General features: G+C 46.5%; 1 long non-coding RNA gene across 1 annotated transcript in view; it reads left to right on the top strand.

Annotated features, from left to right (window-relative positions):
• The window catches only part of LOC128345795 (uncharacterized), a 97560-nt gene extending 86794 nt beyond the window's left edge, over positions 1-10766 (top strand). Inside the window, exons 4-5 of the long non-coding RNA XR_008316649.1 lie at positions 10019-10093; positions 10650-10766. This is a non-coding gene — a long non-coding RNA (uncharacterized LOC128345795). The remainder of the gene's footprint in view (positions 1-10018; positions 10094-10649) is intronic.
• The last annotated feature ends 4264 nt before the right edge of the window (positions 10767-15030 follow it).

Raw genomic sequence — 15030 nt, 5'->3', positions numbered from 1 at the left:
GCTAAGTCATGGTAGGGAGCCCAATTCCATCTGGGACTGTGGGGAAGGGAGGGCTAATCCTTCTCCAAGTCTAGCATTTATTGAAAATCTTGCCTCACTCCTGAAGCTGCTCCTTGCAGAAACAGCCACTTTGGGAGTGAATAGACTAGACGCCAATCATGGACTAGACTCAAACCATCCCTGTTGGAGCTGCACTATGAGTTACTATCAATAGTTCCTACTTTCTGGAATCTGCTGTCACTGGTAAATCACTGTCCACATTTTTGCCTCTTGGGGATGCCTTGTTCAGTCTCTTTCACACCAATTCCTAGAATCGCTGTTCTTCAGGATTTTGCTGTCTTGCCAGAATCTCTAAAAATTAAATCTCCAAGTGGTTGGGTTGGATGATACAGCTTGTCTCTGGGATACCTGCATGTACATGTGTGCACAATGCCAAGGCACTATGCAGTGCACAGCACACAGTGGAACATAGGAAGTTGCCATATACTGAGTCAGACCATTGATTCATCTAGCTCAGTATTGCCTACACAGACTGGCAGTGGCTTCTCCCAGGTTGCAGGCAGGAATCTCTCTCAGCCCTATCTTGGAGAAGCCAGGGAGGGAACTTGGAACCTTCTGCTCTTTCCAGAGCGGCTAAGGGGAATCTCTTCCAGTGCTCACACATCAAGTCTCCCATACATATGCAACCAGGGAGGACCCTGCTTAGCTAAGAGGACAAGTCATGCTTGCTACCACAAGACCAGCTTTCCTCTCCAGTCTCCAGTGGGTGGAATCCAGTCTTCAGCAGTGCCTTATAATGTGTGGGGGGCTTGGGCTGTAGCAGGGCTGTCTTTAGGGCATGGCAAGCAGGGCGACCGCCCTGGGCCCTACTCCTTTAATCCCTGTTAGAATTAAATGGAAGGGGCCCCGCACTGGCTGATTTGTCCTGGGCCCCGCACCCCGCCAGGGCTCTCTAAGGACAGCCCTGGGCAGTAGTCCTTGGTATGAAAATTAGTTGTTACAAGGGTATCTCTGTTTTCATCTGTGAAATCTCAGAAGGTAATCCAGAATAATGTATTCTGCATGCACTTTACTACCTGCTTTCCATTTGTGGCATGCTTGTCAAATTGCACATCACAGCTCCCAGGCTGCTTGGCCACACCCTTATTACTATTTATATACCACTTCTCAACAAAAGTTTACCAAGTGGTTTACACAGAAAAAGAATAATAAAAGGAAGATGGTTCCCTGTCCCCAATGGGCTCACATAATAAACACAAGGTACACACCAGGAAGAACCACTTTACAGATGCTGTGCTAGGGTTGAACAGGGCCAGTTGCTCTCCACCTGCTTAATTTAAAGAGAATCGCCACTTGAGAGGTGCCTCTTTGCCCAATTAGCAGGAGCAACCCACCGCTACACATTGTACATTGCACCTCCCAGATTGCTTAGCCACACTTCTTACACATCCAGAAGTACAGTATGTCCCTATTTTCATTAGTGAAATGTTGGAGGATATGATAGCAGTCGAGAAGTGGGTCATTGTCAGGAACCTGCATGGGGTGTGTTGTGGGTGCAGAGTTAACTTTCTCCTCCCTATGTGCCATGGTCCCAGCCAGAATCAGGTCACCCATGGTTGTTTTGTATGCGTGTTTTATTAAAAAAGAAGTATTTCTACTTTTAAGCAGACCATTTAAGCCTGCAGGTAGGAGAATGTGTCATTTGACCTGAGCCTTGAGAGAGATCTACACTACAATGTACACTGCATGTCCCCAAGTGGGGAGAAGAAGATCTAGGGGCAGCACAACAAGACTTTGAGTAGCAATTCCCATGATCAAGTGGGAAGGACTACCCTGTTACGCGGGGAGAAAGCCTGGAAGTGCTTACCTCCCTGCAGACGATCACACAGAACTCCCTGAGTGGGCAGATCGCCTGCCCAGACGAGCAGTGTCTTCGCTTGGGTGCCCGGCTGTGGCTCGTCTGGCAGCTCCAGGGGTTGGGTGAAGGGAAGCACCACCATGCGGTACCCCCACCCCGGAGCCCCAGTAATGCACTGTAGTAGTAGTTCTTTTATTGCAGCCATAGGCCAAACAGACAGTAATGCACTGTGCAAGTGTGCGGTGCATTCCTAGGGTTCCCCTACCCTCTCCCCCTCCCTGAGTGTGTCCGCCGTGGCTGCAATCGCTCGTGCCGTTAACCTCATTTAAGAGGGAGGGCATTTAGGCAGGCTTGCCACCAGGAGCTGCATGGCTCCCATTGTTACACACGAGCAGCAGGCTGATTTCTGCTGCTAGTGAGAATCGCCTTTTAATCTGCCAAGCACTTGTCTCATACCCCCCCTCCCTGGAGGTGAGCTGCCCATTCAGGAGAAGTTTCCTCGGTCATTAAGAAACATTAACATTCTCTTTGTCAAATCCTAGACTCTATTCAGGCATCACTTTAAGGCAAAGTCATACTGATAGAATCATCACAGTAACCAGAGAGTAAACTCATAACAGGTTTTACGTGTTGTCTGTCCTAGTCTGACATGGGCCCACGAGGTGAGGCAAAATGAGGCAGGACTTTGAAGAGCTTCAAGAAAGCAAATTGGTTGATGGACTCCCAGCTCTTTTATGTTTCTTGGAGGCATTACACCAGAGGCGTATCTAGGGAAAATAGCGCCTAGGGCAAGCACTGAAATTGCGCCCCCTGTCCAAGCATCTGACACCCATCTTTAAGATAACGTTACCATAATATCAGCTGAAAAATACAAGTCAGGGTCATTAATCTTTTAATATTTCAAAAACTATTTAGCAGTGGACTTAGCCAGATCAAAAAACGCTGGAAAACTACAAATTTCAGTATGCTGGGGCTCATGAAATATCCAAATACTATGTGGAGGTGTAATTGGAAAACTAGAAGTGCCTGTCTAATTCTCTACTATGCATTGTAGCATCACTGTTACATAAGTTTTAAAAATCAATGGAGAATTTGACTTTTCCCAGATACTCTGAAAATAATTAAAGGATATGCAGAGTAAACTGTGTCACTGCTTGGAATATATTCTAGTCTTTCAGAAAGACAGTTAAAATGAGAGCAAGAGAGCAAGAAACTCCCAGTGGGCCTTAATATTAAGGATTCCACACTGATTCAAAGACAAACTCACCACCAATAGCCATATAATTAAGACATCACATTTAACTCACTTATCACAAGAAGCAAATTAAGAGCAAATGAATACAATCCTAGCTCATAAGCTTCAGCTCATTATTCACAAGCCCTGATTTTCTGTACATAGTGCCAAACTGAATATGTGTACAGTGTCTTATATTATATTAATTTTTAAAAATATTTTTAACCTGTAGCCCCTTTGGGGGCTTCCTAAAGTCTGTGGGGTTGTTTTTTTTAAAAGGCTCCCCCTCACCCCGCTGGCCTCTAGGGCCTCACAGGTACCATTTGAGCATGTGCGGTGGCCAATTTTAAAAATAATCTTTTTTTTAAAAAAGGCCACTGAAAACAAAATGGCCACCACGCATGCTCAAATGGCCTCTGCAAGGCCTGGCATGACCTAGGGCAGGGATGGGGAACCTTGGCACTCCTGCAGATGTTGGACTACAATTCCCATAATCCCTAGCTATTGGCCTCTGTGGCTGGGGATTATGGGAGTTGTAGTCCAAAAACAGCTGGAGTGCCAAGGTTCCCCATCCCTGACCTAGGGCCTCACAGAGGCCATTTGAGCATGCACGGTGGCCATTTTGTTTTCGGCAGCCATTTTTATTTTTATTTTTATTTTACAAAATGGCGCCCCCTTCAAGTGGCGCCCAGGGCACATGCCATGCCTGCTCTACCCTAAATACTCCCCTGCATTACACACAGGGCTTTTACTTTGAATCTCCTCCGGAATGGAGTGTGCCAGTCCGCATAATAGCTGCATTTACCTTGAAGTTAGATGCATTTAGTCCGAAGTAGCTGCAGTCTATCAGGAACCAGTAAAGACAGGACTCTGTTCCCCCCTGAATCGAGGCTGCACCTTCTAGCTTAGCCCAAAGTATGTCCAGCTTTAAAAAATGCTCTCGTTTCAGCAGCTTTTGGAAAAAAAACCCGAGGCTTCTGTTATGCCCCGCACTTCTCCCTTGATGTGTGGTGGGATGTGGGACATGAGGTGATGAAGCCAGTCACTCAAAAAGGTAAGGTTTAAGCATTCTGCTCTTTGATCGAGCCTTTGGCAACTTGTCATGCCGGTCTTCCGCTCCTCCGTAGCTGTCAAACAAACAACAACAACAAAGCTCTCTCGCCTCCTCCTCTCTGTCATGTGATTGGTGATTGGTGGGAGGAAAAACCCAGGCAGGCCAGTGGGAATACACAGGAAAAAGATCTGCCAGGGATTGTGGAGAGGAGCCAACCCTATGTGTACTGTCCATTTAATCCCCCGAATTAAACATCTTGCGAATCTGCTGTGAAGCAGATTCACTCTTCAGATACCTGAAGGTATCTGTGAAGCATGAAGGTATGTGTGAAAAACCTCCTGGTCCTGCCTGCTTCTATCTGGCTCCATCCCTCTGTTGAGGAGTGTGGAAGCCTAAAGGGGCAGCCCCTGGGCCTAATTTCTCTCAGACACCTCCTGCCTGATCCCTATGTTGGCAACTATTGACAACTAGGCACAGATCCGACCCCTCCAGTGAGTTTGTTTTAGTGGGGACCATCTCCAGAGTTCTGGGTTTGAGTTCTTCTTCTCCTTCTCCTTCTCCTTCTCCTTCTTCTTCTCCTTCTCCTTCTTCTTCTATTCGATTTCTATACTGCCCTTCCAAAAATGGCTCAGGGTGGTTTACGCAAAGAAATAATAAATAAATAAGATGGATCCCTGTCCCCAAAGGGCTCACAATCTAAATCTTGAGGTTCCCTGCTGCCTGGTTCATTCTCATTGCTGGGTCCTGGGTCCTGCTGCAGCTAGTGCTGATGATGAAGATTTACTTTGACCTTCCCTCGCGGGATCTGAGTCCTAACTGTTGCTCAAAGTCAGGGCCATGACAGTTTAACTATCCATGGCTTACTCCAAAGAAACCTTGGGTTTTTTGTTTAGTGATGGTGCTAACCATTCTCTGTTAGAGATCACCACCACCACTACCACCTACAACATTTTCTGGCGTTTCTTACAGGGGAGCGGATTAATACACCAGTTTAAATCTGTGGTGTAGATATGCCTCTAGAATGCACCACAAACCACTCTGCAGCCGTACATTTCCAGGGAAGATTGGTGATGCTGGGCAAGCTGTATTTTGAAGACGCTTGACCGCCATTGTTGATCCCCTAATAGGGACCTCAGGGATCCTGGCTGCACAGTTTGAAAACCACTTCTTAAATGATGAGGCCATATAAAAACAGTAAAGCAAATATAGTCCATTTAAACAGCTTCCCCACAGAATGATGATGATGCTAATCTACACAGCAATGGCAACTTTTAAAAATATATCATGCCATGAAAATAAATTCGCGCACTAAGATGCTGAAGACTATAAAATCTTTTGAGCACTCCAAATAAGTTTTTTAAAGGGCTAGTTAGTATCCCTTTGGCTGAGAGAGCACTAGAGACATATAGTGCTTTTTTGTAATATACTGTATATTGTTGTAAATATACAGGTTGAGCTAGTAGCAAGCAAGCATACATGCATTACATAACTATCCCAAAGCAACATTTATTTTATTTATTTTTATTTATTTTATTTTTATTTTTACATCTTGCCAGTGTCCCAAGATTCTAAAATGCTCCTTTTGTCAGCCAGAAATCTCTTGACAGACTATCCCAGATAGTTTCAAAAATTAAACAATTCACAATTAAACAGCCCACCTGCTTTTTCAAAGCTCAAAATTGCATAAACCATCCCTTTCTGCCCCTGTCAGCAACCAGGCAGGTTAGGTGGGTGCTGTGCATTCAAGGAGCTTGGAGTGCCACTGGACACTGAAGTCCATTCATCAAGGCCCTATTATCTAGCATACAGTGCCGGGTTATGTACAAAAACTAGAGAGCAGAGGCTATTTTGCATAACGGAAGAGCAATAGTAGCCAATGAAAATAGTAGCCATTATCATTAACATTTTAGCCTGTGCTTGCAAAATCTGAAAATCTCTGTTTTTCTTAAGAATAGGCCACTTTGGTTTTACTCAGCTTTTTTTCAGAATTTATTATCCCCCCACTTCTCACTGAAGTCTCAGGATGACTAACAACAGTCAAATAATAAAATACTCCGAAGAACAATATTAAATTAAAACAGCAGATAAAAACAGAGAAATGTGGAGCCAACAAAAATAAAATCAGTTCCAGGTTTTTTTTAAAGGCATTTTTAAAAAACTCACAAGAAGAAACTATTAAAAGTTCACTAGAAGGATAGTAACAAAGGAGCTAGGCAAACATCTTAGGAAGGAGTTCTACAGTTTGAGGGTCACCACTGAAAAGGCCCTTTCTTTGACAGCCACCTACCTAACCTCAGAGGTTTCATTCTGACAGCCTCAGGCAAGTAGGTGACACTTGCAAAGTATAGGAGACACTTGCAATCATTCAGTGAATTGCTACTTATAACATAACAAGAATGCTATTGTTGTTGTGTCACAAAAAGAAATGATTTTTCTCTAAGGATTTGTTTAGCTAATAATGCTTCCTCAATGGGCACTGATGGCTAGAAGGTATGTGCTTGAATGGAAATCGATAGCTTTTGATGACTGGTGGCTACCAGCTATTGATCGTGCCGCAGCTGCTTATGTGGGGGCAGAGAGGAATAGTCTGGCAATGGCAATACAGCCAGCCAAGTCAGAAAATATGGGTTTGTGTGTGGGTTAAGTGAATGCTGTTTGCTTTTGTGGATCTGCCCAACTACCACTCTCTGCCTGAATGCTTGCCTGTTCAGTTTGTACATTCTGAAATATATAGATACTAGCTGACTCTGCACAGAGCATCTGTGCAGTTGTGTACTGAACCTGTGACATCCCCCGCAGCTCGCTCTCCCCCCCCCCGGCAGCTCACTCGCTCTCCCCCCCGCAGCTCGCTCGCTCGCTCGCTTTCCCCCCCCCCACAGCTCGTTTGCTCTCTCTCCCCCCACAGCTTGCTCACTCGCTCTCCCCCCACAGCTCGCTCGCTCGCTCTCCCCCCCAGCAGCTCACTCGCTTGCTCCCCCCCCCGCAGCTCTTCCCATTGGGCGGGCCAGGGTCAGGCCATCCCACCACCACCTCCCACCTTCTCCTCTCGGCTGATAGGGCTTTGCCCACCATCTGCCCACCTCCTCACCACCGCCATCATTTCTCCCCGCCACCGCCTCCTCTTCCTGGCTGGTGGGTCTTCGCCCGCCGTCCACCCACCTCTTCTGGCTGGAGGGGCTTCGCCTGCCGGCCCTCCACCTCTGCACCCTGACCGCTGCCATTATTTCTCTCTGCTTCAATGCTGGAACTCTTGCATGCTCTAGAGCATCTGCGCGTTAGTACTTGATTGCTCCCCTCACCTCAGAGATCTCCCCACCCTCACCTGGTCTGCACTCCTGCTCCTCCTCCATCGCATTGCTTCCATCCCCCTCACCCTTCTTGGTCGTGGCTGCAGCATTGCTGCCGCCTATTGGCCAAGCTGCAGCCCCCTATCCCCAGAGACCTCCCCACCCTCACCCGAGCCCCACTCCTGCTCCTCCCTTCAGGAACAGCAGCAGGGGTTGACCGGGCCATTCCTCGCTGCTGCCACCACCATGGCCGCTTGTTCTCCTCAGGCCGCTGACAGGCCCAGGCCCATCCCTTGCCTGCCTGCCTCCCTCTGACAATGGCCTCAGTAGCCCCAAACAGCAGCAGTGGTTGCCTGGGCCCTTCCTTGCTGCCAGTGCTGCCATGGCCACTCATTCCCCTGTCAGGCTGCTGACAGGCTCAGGCCCATCCCTTGCCCTTCCTGCTGTCTCTCTTCCCCCTCCCTTCTTTCTCTCTCTCTCTCTCTTCCACTCGCTCTTCTCCACTCTTTCTCTCCCCTCCCTTCATGTTTTTTCTCCCTCCCTCCCTGAGTTAACAGATTTTGTTCATTTACACAGTGGCATCCTCCTTCTCCGGAAGGGGCTCTTTCCTCCCCCAGGACCTGTCTTTTTGCAGACCCCTGCCTGCTCTCCTTCTATATCCAGAACATCTTCCGACCAGTAACAGCTGCATTCCAACTGACCTTAACCATCACAGGCCCCTCCTCCTTATCTGCATAGGGAATCCCCACTGCCCAATCACCATGGTGCTTCTGCTCTCACAGGCTCCTTCTCCCTATCTACATATGGAATCCCCACTGCCCAATCAGGTGCTTCTGCTTGCAAACTCTGCATATGGAATCCCCACTGCCCAATCAGGTGCTTCTGCTTGCAAACTCAGCCAGTTGCCTCCTTCCTACCACGTCACTCCGCATGGCCTGTCTACAAGAAATAAGTATATAGATTACAGAAGCAGCATAGGTTTAGAATTCTCTCTGCATAAGGAAACTGGCCCTATGCAAGAGTGCTTGGGAGGTCCTACTACTTGCAAAAGTGGGGAGTGCAACACATTGGCCTAGTTCACTGTCCCACAATTTCTAATACCCGAGGCACACTTTTTCTGAATAAAAACTGGAGGTACACTTAACTCTTACCCCTATGAAGGTTTATTTTTAGATTGTACAAGATTCCGCCTGTACAGAAGCCCATTGGTGGCCCAAGAGATAGACAAAAGTGGGCCAAGCACCCCTACCCGCCCACAAATAGCTGGCTCTCTGACACCTTGCATTGTTGGACCCTTGGGAAGACTGAAGTAAATACACTTTAACATACTCTGTGCTTTTCTTTATTATCAATCAGTATTACATCAATATGTATATAAAGAATGGTTCCCTGTGGGCTCACTTCTGGTTCTAGTTCTAGTTTAGTTTATAGCTTAGTTATAGAAAGTTTATATTTAGAAAGGGAGCATTAATATGAAATACACCATTATTTCTCTTTCCGAAATCTGAAGTGTGGAACAAAGTTCACCCTCCCCCTGAAATGCACTTTGCCTCTTCTTTGTGCCCCCCCCCCATTATTTGATGGGGCTGACACTTGGGCAGCCCTACCTCTCCCATGTATACATGAGTCACTGACCTGAATATGCTTCCTGATTGTGGGGGGTGGGGAGCAGTGTTCTCTCTCATTTTTGTCATCTGTGTATGGAATGAGTTTTGTTCTGGGCAGCAGTATTAAGGCTGTGTGTGTGCACGTGCATACGGGAGCTAAAATTAACTGAGCAGACATCAGAAAATGTGTGAGCGCACGCACATGCGCATGCCTTAAAGGGAACAGTGGCAGGGAGGCTCCTCTAAGGACAGGTAGTTCTGTTGAATCTCTTAACTGGGAGTAACTGAATGAACCAGCAGGGGCTGATTGGTAGCTAATTGGTAGCTGATTGAACTGGTCTTGTGGTAGCAAGCATGACTTGTCCACTTAAGCTAAGCAGGGTCAGTGCGAGCACTGTAAGATATTCCCCTCAGGGGATGAAGGCACTCTGGGAAGAGCAGAAGGTTTCACGTTCCCTCCCTGGCTTCTCCAAGATAGGGCTGAAAGAGATTCCTGCCTGCAACCTTGGAGAAGCCGCTGCCAGTCTGTGAAGACAATACTGAGCTAGATAGGCCAATGGTCTGACTCAGTATATGGCAGCTTCCTGTGAAGTGCAGTGGATCATGCAGAGATGCTGTGGGCTGCCTCCTTTGTGGATGGGCACTTTGGACCCCCACAGAGTCTTCCATTATTTAACTATTTTTATTCCTTGCAGAACACTAACCATTATCTTATGGCCCTCGCACATCATTTGGGAGTGGCTGGTCTACCACCCTGAGCCATTTTTGGAAGGGTGGTATAGAAATCAAATTAATAATAATAACAACAACTATTTGAAATGAATATCCTATTTCCATCAAGCTCCTTTTATAAGCTTGCGGTGGCAGAAATAAATAAACTACGTATTATTTGCCAGCTTAATGGCTTTTTCATAAACAGCCTTTTTAAAAAAATCAATACACAAAGGATCATTTCTTTAGTTTCTAAATGTGTGTTAGCAGGACAACAGAGAAGAAGTGGAGACTCTGGAGCGGGCAATTCGGAATAATCAATGAGGCTCTTTCAGGCTCAAGGTACCATCTTAAGTGTAATAGTATTTTTCCACCCTGAATTGAGAAATGTGCTTCAGGCCTGCGCACTTAGCAGTCTGCTGCGCCAGGCTCCATAACATCTGCCTATGGGGGGAAAGTTATTGCTCAACACTCAGGAATGCATAGCCAATGTGACAGCAATAGGAAATAACCTCAGAGATTATAGTGGGGGCCATGAAGGGGCAGCAAACTCAAAACACAGAGTGAATGTAAACAACATCTTTAAGGCTGTAGAACTCCTTCCCTGAGATATTTCAGAGCAGCAAGAGCCATGCTTACAAAAGGAATACGTCAAGAAATACTAGATTCCCTAATCAGCTATACTAATCAATTAAAACATTTTAATTGGCTGCCAAGGTCCCTCCAATTAATTGGGCAGCACCATTTTAAAAACATATTGATTGTTTTTAATACATGGTGTATTTATGCACTTATAAACACACAGAAATGTGTACTTACACATTGTCAGGGCAGGCCAGTACTGTGGGTGGCAATAATCAAATCCAAACCTGTTGATGTGTTTTTTTCTCCAACCCAGGATTGGACTGCTGAGATCGCTGGCTGGAGCTGAGTTAGATGGTGCCTTAAATACAGGTTGCAGAAAGTCAGTGGCAGAACCCAAAAATAAAAATTAAAATTGAGTGGGACACAAAAAGAGTGAAGTGCATTTATGGGTGGGCGAGCTGTGTCCCACACATTAGATTTCTGAAACAGACATGGGGGGTGGGGGCAGGTGGACGGACAAATTACTTGTCACGGGGGTGCTTACTGCTTGCCCCTCGCCCAGGACCCTTTTTGAAAGTATTCTGTTGACCAGGCAACAACTGAGGGTGGGTGGGGGAAGAAAATACTCTTAGTCTTTATATACCATTCTGAGCCAATGAAAAGGATGCATATTTTCTGCCGATCACAGTGGCCTATTTTGGCCTCCCCTGTTTCTTTCTGTGCCTGAATAGGCACAGACCTTTATAGAGGTCTATAAAATCATGCATGGTGTGGAGAGAGAGAAATTCTTCTCCCTCTCACATAACACTAGAACCAGGGGTCATCCCATGAAATTGATTGCCAGGAAATCTAGGACCAGCAAATGGAGGTACTTTTTCACACAACGCATAATCCACTTGTGGAATTCTCTGCCACAAGATGTGGTGACAGCCAACAACCTGGATGGCTTTAAGAGGGGTTTGGATAACTTCATGGAGGAGAGGTCTATTGACGGCTACTAGTCAGAGGGCTATAGGCCACCTCCAGGCTCAAGGCAGGATGCTTCTGAGTACCAGTTGCAGGGGAGTAACAGCAGGAGAGAGGGCATGTCCTCAACTCCTGTCTGTGGGCTTCCAGCGGCATCTGGTGGGCCACTGTGTGAAACAGGATGCTGGACTAGATGGGCCTTGGGCCTGATTCAGCAGGGCTGTTCTTATGAAGAGGTCTCTGAGGCCAGAGCATGCACTGTCCCAGGTAACTCCCTGGTTTCTTAACCTTAGGCCTGACTCAAGGCTGAGTCCCTCTGACACACACACATAAACTGTCTGCATGCACAATGAACTGGTTCTCATAATCCTAATCAGGGTTGGAGGAGCACCGGCCAAGGTAGAAGAGCCGTGTACGCTCTCGATAGGTGGTTGTGTATTTGCGAAGATTAAGATAGAAGGAGGGGGAAAGTAATCATGTGGAAGCCAGCAGCTAGGAAGGACAACTTTTCGTCCATCCTCAATAAAATGCTGGGGACAGAATGTGGGTTGATGACTGCTCTGGTCCTAGCCAGCTCCTGGCTCCCACACGATCCCTCTCACCTCCTACCTTGAGCTTTGTACACATCCCACCACTAATCAGGAGTGTGCATGGCTCTCCTACCCTGGCTGGGAACTCCTCCGACCTGTTTTGGGTCGTCTGACTTGTTTTATTACTACATCCACTGCATCTACATTTTGCTGTGGCCCAACAGCTGTCTATTCAAACGTTATTAGCCATTGTTCATAAAGTTTCTCTCTGTCTTGAGAATGTAGACCTGACCTCAGTGACCAGTACATTGGTTATAGACTGTTTTTCAAAGGCAGCCCCAGATAGGATGCATTACCACAATCCATGTTGGATTACTATACTGTAACATTCTGCGTGAGGCTACCTTTGGAAACAGTCTGGAAGCTGCTGTCAGTGCAGAGTGCTGCTGCTACTAGGATGCTGGCTGGAGCAAGTCGGCGTGCAGGTATAACCTCTATTCTGTGCCAGCTGCACTGGTTACCAACTTACCAGTGTGCTTCTTAGCTCAATTCATAGCACTGGTGTTAACCTTTAAGGACCTACATGACCTAGGACCATCTGCATGCAAAGCAGATGCACTAACCACTGAGCTACAGCCCCATCCCTGCATCCATATGAACCTACTTAGGCATTGAGATCAACCTCATAGGTGCTGATTTCTGGCCCATCATTATTTCAGGTTCATTTGACAGAGACCTGAGACAGGGCCTTTTTAGTGGCGGCATTGCAATGCTGGAATGTCCTCCCTGGGGAGTTTTGCCAGGCCCCATCACTGGCTATGTTTTTAAAAGCCATGAGCCTTGCCATATGACACACATCAGAAGCTCTTTCCAGGAGTTATCTTAGCCTCCTTGACATATCAAGTTTCCATGAGCAAGGACATTATGACACAATGAAACATTCAGCCATGTGAACCCATTCCCTAATTCCTTCTCTAGTGGTACAGTCTCAGAACAATACTGGGTGCTTTTTTCCCTGAAAGTGTAGATTGCTTGAAGCCTTGCAATTTTTTTTTTAAGGGACCTGAGTTCCAAGCTGCAGCTCAGAGTGATCCTATTCAGGACAACGGATTCACTGTGAGTGGGTGGGTACTTAAGCCACATAGCCATAGAACAACTCTTTTGTGTGTGTAGAAAATGAAGAAATGACTTTAGCCTTAGAGAATCATCAGCTGAATTCGGATGTCGTTAATGAGTTGGGGTGGTCCAAGGGGCAGGCAAGCAGGGTAATTGCGTTGGGTGATGAAAGTGTTCAGTGTGCCAGGGCCTTTGGGCTCTGCCAATTGGCTTTCTTAGCACCACCAAATCATAGATGGCAGTAGGAGTCACTCGCTCCCAAAACCTTGATCAGAGCATTCCTAGCTTTCACAGCAGCTAGGGTGCAAGTGGGGTACTGCTCTGCCCCACTTCTATGTAAGCTCCCATTTGGAGAAGCTTTCTCCATATATGGGATTGGCATTTGCTTGTGCCCAACTTCATTTATTACTCATTCAGGAAGCGTCTGGGCAGGCTTCTTAGGAACACAGGACACCGCCTCACACCACATCAGATGGCACAAACAACCTAAGAGGTCACTTTGGATGGCCATAATTAGGGGCAGCAGAGAGCAGCAGCCTGAGTCTAAGAAGTATGCCCAGGCCAGGTCACTTCACACATTACATGTTTGAGGCACACGCCTGAGATTTTTCAAGTGTACACATATAAAACATAATGTAATAATGAAATATATATATTGGGAAACCCCCAACAGAGAGGCAGGATTGGCAACAGCTTCCTCTTGAGTTGTATACTCAGTGGCATTCCCAGATTTGCTGCTATATGGGAGGATTATGCACACATGACATGTGCATACAGACAGGGTGGAATCAGACGCTCATGCTTATCTCTGTGTGCATTGAGTTAGCATAATTTGTGGGAAAGCCTACATGCATAAAAAGTGTGCATACGTGGTCTGTGTGTGCAATCAGGGATTCTGCTAAGAGCAGAGTTTGTATGCAAGAAAGCTGAACACAAACAGGTGGGGGTGCCAACAGGTGCAATCCTGCTGCTCCACTTTCTCTTCATGTTGACTATTTACCCATGCAACAGTGGACTGCCCTAAGGTGTGGAACTGCTCCAGGGACGGGCCCTTGCTGTGCAGCAGAAGATGCAGTGATGCGAGTCTTGGTTCATGTATATGATCTGAGATGTCTGCTGCCTTGGCATCCTCTACAGCAGGACTGCTCAACGTCGGCCCTCCTGCAGATGTCGGCCTACAATCCCCATAATCCCTGGCTCTTGGCCACCGTGGCTGGAGATTATGGGAGCTGTAGTCCAAAAACAGCTGGGGGGGCCAAAGTTGAGCAGGCCTGCTCTACCGCAAGGGGGATTGAAGTGCACCTCTTGGATTGTCTTGTGTATTCGTGCAGGTTAGAAAAAATATTATGACTGGGGTATTTGGGGCTCTAGCAGTGGAGGAAAACATCGTATTATGCTGAGCCCAGGCATTAAGGTGCCAGCTACCCAGAACTGTTGCTGCTCAGCTTACCAGTGTGCAGTCTTTCATGCATTTGAACAAGCTTTCCTTGGCATGGTACATATTCATATTCATAGTTGTGATGGATCACATCCCATCAAAGATGTGGCCAATCCCAGTATGAAATGACCTGTTCAAACATGGCTCTCCCCACACTCTCCCGCCATCATAATCGAATCACAAATGAGTGAATATGTTGAGGTTGCCTGGTATTCTGCCGCACTAAACCTGCTCACAGGTTCATAACAGGTCATTAAGGTTTGCAAATAATTCAGAGCTGCCACTCCAGACATTGTTTACCGCCAGTCTGCTGTAAAAGGGAAGTTGTCCTTGTTAGATAACTTTGTTAAACAATACTGAGCACAATAAAGTCTTAGCAGTCAAGAAAGGGCGAAGAATCAACTGGCAAACACAAAATCAAGGCATTAGCATTATAGTTCTTCACACAACCTGCTGTAAATTTGATAGATATCCCTTTCACAACCTTCCAAAACACATCTTATTAAAGACTTACATGTTTGGCCTGGCCTTCCAAAGTTTTTGAATTGTTCTTAAGTATTTTTAATTGATTTTAAATGGCTCTGAACCTTTTTAAATTAGTTTTTATATTGTTTTAACCTGTTTGTTTTAAATGGTGTTTGTTC

This window comes from Hemicordylus capensis, chromosome 2 (genome assembly GCF_027244095.1).
Source record: "Hemicordylus capensis ecotype Gifberg chromosome 2, rHemCap1.1.pri, whole genome shotgun sequence".
NCBI lineage: Eukaryota > Metazoa > Chordata > Lepidosauria > Squamata > Cordylidae > Hemicordylus > Hemicordylus capensis.
This window is presented reverse-complemented; position numbering and strand designations above follow the sequence as displayed.